Source organism: Dipteris shenzhenensis, chromosome 32 (assembly GCF_047967505.1).
Source record: "Dipteris shenzhenensis isolate YYH24624 ecotype China chromosome 32, Dip_SZ_1.0, whole genome shotgun sequence".
Classification (NCBI taxonomy): Eukaryota; Viridiplantae; Streptophyta; class Polypodiopsida; order Gleicheniales; family Dipteridaceae; genus Dipteris; species Dipteris shenzhenensis.
Window position 1 is genome coordinate 23,541,670 of NC_141627.1, and position 5,820 is coordinate 23,547,489.

Here is a 5,820-nt window from a genome sequence, read left to right on the forward strand (position 1 = left end):
TATGCACAAGCATAAGCTTTATGCCCTTCGTCTCTTCTCCATTGTTTTCATTACATATTTTTTAGGGGTGAGGTTTTCTAGGGAACACAATGTTGAAGTGGATGGAGACTTTACATTGTGCTCCTTGGAATCCTCACCCTGCTAGAAAACATGCCTATTGAAATCTTCATGCGTTCTAAATTTTAAATAAAATCTCTTCTTTTTTCTCATTTTCCTTCTTTTCTCTCTCTCATTCTAAATTAACTCTCTTCTACCTTCATGAAGGATGGCAAGTGGAGGATCTAGTGGAGGGGGTAGAAAGAGACCCTCTGATGATACTACCACTGGTAGTAGTATGAAGAAGATGCATAAACTACTCGCGCATCTTGATCCGAAGGAGAGGAACGTAATCATTTGTGAGTTTAAAGAGGAGAGGGAGCGAGTGTCAGGTCCATCGGCCTCCTTTGAGATCTCCCAAGGAAGCAATCAGGGAGGACCTCAGGAGAGAGAGAGCAAGAGGCATCGACACAAATGCTCAAGCCCTAGTATGGCGAGTGCCGCAGAGGGTTCTCAAGTAGACTCCCAAACATCCACCAACCTCCCCTATTCAGTTAATAGGGAGTATGAAATAATTATGGATGATAGAGGTCAGCGTGTAATTAACTGCATGGCACATGGCCTTTGCCATTCCGAATTCAAGAGGGTGGTCATGGATTTTCAAAAGCAGCCCAAAAAAAGAGAGATTATATTTTAAAGTCACGGAGGAAGGAGTTCCCAGTGCCTAGTGAGAATTTGGATTTTGACTCTAGGTGGATGTTGAACAAGATGGCTGTCGCACTGAAATCGCGAAAAGACCAAATCCGCAAAAAAGCAAAGGCAAGAGAGTCGAAGCTTGCATGGGTCCATGACGTTGATTGGAAGATTGTAAATAAATAACTCAAGACTCCATAGAAGTATGATCAATAGAAGAAAGCGGCCACTGCAAGGAAGAGTAAAGTAGGCCAATCCCACTTGGGCTCAGATAGGAAGGGTCGATTTTATCAATTTTTTGTAAGTACCTATTCTTTCACTTCTTTCTACATGTACTTTGGGATTGCTTGGGGTATATCATAAATTAACATGCATGCTTGTAATGTTAGGAAATAAAAATGGCTAGACAGTGCATGGAGGAGTACTCATATGCATACGACAATAGTACGCAAGCCTTGTTTAACTTACTTAAGGCGAGTGGGGTATTTGTTCCATTGTTGAATGTAAGCACTTACTATACCCATTTTTCTTCAAATGCTCGAATTGAAAAACTGTTGGATATACTAACCTCTAACACGTGTGCTTCTTAAACATGATGATGGAGATGAGTTCTTGCAACAAGCTCGCCAAGAGGATGCCAAAGATGGAGAGGCAAGAGGAGGAGGGGATGATGACGAGGAGGGTGGGAGCGATGAGGAGGGTGGGAGCAACGATGAGGACACTAGCAGTGACTAGGCTAGAGTAGTCGGATATAGAAAGTGCAAGAGAATATAATTTTATACTCACAAAGACATGCGATTTTGTACTTAATTTTGAAAGAGAATATAGAAACTTTTATACTCAAACTAAATGTAAAGATATAAAATGGCCAGTACACTATAATATAGACCTTTTATAGAAGGGCCGATCAAGGCTAAATAAGGCATAATCTGCCCTAAACCCCCCTCCCCAAAATCTAAAGCGTCGATATTTCCATCGATACAGATTCGGGTTTCCTTGACAATGTTGATATTTTCGTCCATATAAGCATTAAAAAATGGTTCCCAGAGTTGATATTTCCACCCATATTAGTGTTGAAAATTGATTTATCGACGGATATAGCAACGCTGTTTTCGAATGTAATATCAACGTTTTTATATCGATGTTTATATGGAAGCTAATATCGGCACTTAGGAGTTTTTGGAAATTTTAAAAAAATTTGTACTTTGCATCAAAAAAAGCATAAAAAATGGAGCCAATGGTTGTAGTGTCCTTTGAGAGTGTGTGTGGTACAAGCACGTGTATTTAATAATTTCAATTGTATCACAACGGTTACAAGCACTTAAGTGTCTTCAAATTTACTTGCCAGATGCCATTCGACTTAAAATGTTCCATGCCTAACCACTGATAATGGTTTTCCTTCCTCTTGTCTCCAAATAATTGATGAGTCGCCGGTTCTATCTAGAACCTACTTTAATGTTTCGTGGCACTCTTTTGGAGTCTCAAATGCAATAGCCTACCCTATGTCCTTGTTAAGCTAGATCGAAAAATCATGCACCCCCCTGAATAAAGCACAAGGCCTTATATATGATGTAAATGTTTATCATCTCAACTTATGCTCCTTGACCAATTGAGCTTCATCCATCTTGATAACAAAAATGAGCTTACCATTTCACTCTATTGCATGACTAATAAACTTGTTAGGTTATATTAAACCAAACTTAGAAAAGTATAAAACAAAGGTAGGAGTTGTCTTTACCCTATTTGTTAAGGCATGAAAAACATCTTAAAAGTAAAGAGAGAACAAGAGACATTTGCTCATCAAGGAACATACACAAGTCGAAGACATAATCCTTTTTATTCCTTTCATTCTATCATTTGGATATATGTGTGCCAAAAGGTACAATATGAAAAGGTAGGTGAGGAATTGGGAACCCCGAAGGTCCACATCCCTTCATATCTCATAATGTAAATGTACTTTAGAATCGACAATTGTGAATGTTAAAGTGAGTGCACATTTTACATTTGCAAAGGATTTTGTGACATCATTAGGACACATGGTGGATAGAAATTTGAAAATCCTTTTTTGACATGAATCCACTTAATTATTTTTTAGATTAATCTAATGGAATCCAGTAGACTCTCTTCATGATGCAACATCTCATCAATCCAAGACTATGCCAAAAAATCGAGAGGAGAGCTTGGTACAGTACCACGGTTCCAACTACCTCCAAGCATAGCTGTCTACTTAAAACCAAAAGAAATCTTAAAAAAAAAACCAAAAGAGTAAGCGAGTTAAACTACTTAGCACATCATTGACATACACATCCTAAAACATTGCTTCTCATGCTCGATTTCGACAATATTCTCCCTTTTCTTGCATTATACTACTCGATGGGATAAACTTGTTTTAAGGTTAAGAAAATGATGGCTTGAGATGGGCAAGTGAGCCTTATGGTTTAAAGATAGCAACGCCTTACATGAGACAATATTTTAGTTTGGAACTTGTTGAGGCCTCGAGACATTTATCAGATCCATCCACTCTGAGTAAATGTACGCTACTTGATGATGGTATAAACACATAAGCAAACTTGCTATGGACCTATGGTCACGTAAGACTTAGTGCGCTAAGCCCAAAACCAAGCTTGTATACTCATCGAATGCGAGAATTAGAATTACCTGATACACGCACAGCTCTGCTAATATCTAATGATTCACGATAGTTACTACGCTATGGTCACGTAACAATTAGTGCTGATATTTCCGAGAGCGCTAAGCCCAAAACCAAATCGAGTGCAAGAATTACTTTGCTGCCAGATACACGCACAGCTCAGAGGCTCTCCTGATGTCTAATCTAATTCATCCGAAAACCTTCTTAAGATGCTTCACTTGCTCTTCCGACAGTTGAAAAGCCTTCTCCAGTACCTTGTCCGCAAGTGGTGGTTCGGCCCCAAACAGTGCATTTGCCACCAGAGACGCACCCGGGTTTTGGCTGTTAAGACTCGAGAGCGTGAAGGCCTTCCCATCGCCCACATTGTATATGAAGTGCACCAGGCCTCGGGGAAAGACGAAGAGATCCCCGCCGTGGATAGTCTCACTGAAGAGGGTGTTGGTGGTGTCCACGAAACCCACGGACAGGGTGCCATCCACCACGAAAAGGATCTCGGAGGCGCGAGGATGGACATGAGGGGGCACGAGCCCCCCTTTGGCGTAGTCGATGCGGGCGAACGACAATCCTTGCGTGTTGAGACCCCCTACGTTGGCAGCTGAGGCTAGCGTGAGGGCGATGCCGAAGGGGTTGGAGGTGTTGCCGGGCGTTTTGAGCAGGCTACTTTTGAAGTCAGCGGCGGTTACGTGGGAGGGGTTTTTGCAAGGAAAGCCATTGAGGAAGAGGTGATTCTTATTGCCGGGATCGGCGACGCAGAAATCTTGGAGGGGGTCGGGATCAGCTGCGGAAGCGGGGGAAAAGGAGGAGGAGGAGAGCAAAGAGAGGATATGGAGGGATAGAAAGGGAAGGGCGAGAAGGAGCTTAGCCATGGAAACTGATGAAGGAGGAAGAGGAGCAGAAGACGAAGACGGAGGAGGAGGAGAAGAAAAAGGTGGCTATGGTGATTGAAGACTTCAATCGTACAGTGATGTGAGAGTGGGGATGTAGCTCCCTTATATGACCTCCCTTTGGGCACCTTGCATCTTAAGCAAAATCAAAACCTGACAGCTTCAAACTCCGTATAACTTCTTTCTTAAGCGCCCCCGAGAGAGAGACAGAGAGATCGGAGAGGTTTTTTTCCATATAACTTCTTTCTTAAGCGCCCCCCAAGAGAGAGAGAGAGAGAGAGAGAGATTTTTTACTTGTCATCCAAAGTGATTCCTAGGAATCGTGAACACACACAGACCACCACATGAACCAGACCCTCAACCACAAAGACCCACGAGGGTCTTGCAAAACTTGGTGATATATATGTGTGTGTGTGTGTAAAATATTGAAGCTGTAATATTATGATTGTGGAATTACCAAAAAAAAGGAAAAAAGTGTGTGTGTGTGTGTAGAGAGAGAGAGCATTTAGGAGAAATTGTGCAACACACTATAGACTTTTGCACCTCAATTTAGGAAAAATCATGCCATGATAGACTTTTGCATGTGTTGGAAAGCTGTCAAAGCTTTTTCCATCCATGAGTGTTGTTTACTCTCTCAAGACAGGTGGTGTCGAAGCTTTATTTTGCCACCCATGAGTGTCTTTTAACATACTATGCTTTCTCCTCATACAATTCTTGCTTTGGCTCTTTAGTCGCGAACCCACTTGTAAAAGCTAAAAAGGAAAGCACCATCGCATTGAGCTTCTGCCAATGTACCTTCCCATCATGTTAAGTTTTGTCATCCTCAATGCTCCAATCTTGTAGCTTTTTCCACACGGTTTTTTGTGTAGATTCCTTGACTTTTAAACAAAGTATTGAATGACCTTTTCCTCAATTCCATATGGTGCCTTTACAGCTCATTCACACGTTGAATATTGTGGGAAAAAATAGGTAAACTTCAAAACTACATGCATTTTGCATTTAAAATCAAATTTATACAAGGCTTTCTCACATTCATTATAATTTGTACTTTTGTGTAATGAGCTTATGGGTGTCTGAGCATTTACCCCAATGGTTACTTGATGAAGGTAATCTAAGACCTCACATGAGTTGTTCTTTAGAGTCAATGATATCATGGAAGAGTACAAGATTTTTACACAAATGCATAAAGGGACTATGCAACACCATTTAGCATGACACCCTTATGGGCATGGTGCCCTATAACCCCCACAGAACTTGCAACACCTGTTATATCTCCTTGAGGCATGAATCTAATTATTTATAAAAAAGAGAAGCCATATGTCCCTACAAGTCTCACGCAACTTGCAACGCATATTATATTATATGTCATCAAGGCATGAATCCAATTATATCTCTCAAAGAGAAGCCATGGTCCAAACACTTGGGCCACAAGCCCATTTATCTTTACCACATCAACTTAATGTTTGATGTCCTATGGTTGCATTAAACATGATATATTCATAGAATGATGATAATCTTGTTTCAGGAGGGTGCGTTGTGCCTTGTAATTCCATTAGG

The 5,820-nt window shown here is 41.0% G+C and overlaps 1 pseudogene; it reads right to left on the reverse strand.

The window, feature by feature from the left end:
• Window positions 1–3,423: 3,423 nt before the first annotated feature.
• LOC147880481 (germin-like protein subfamily 2 member 1 pseudogene) lies at window positions 3,424–4,467 on the reverse strand (annotated as a pseudogene).
• Between the last annotated feature and the right edge of the window lie 1,353 nt (window positions 4,468–5,820).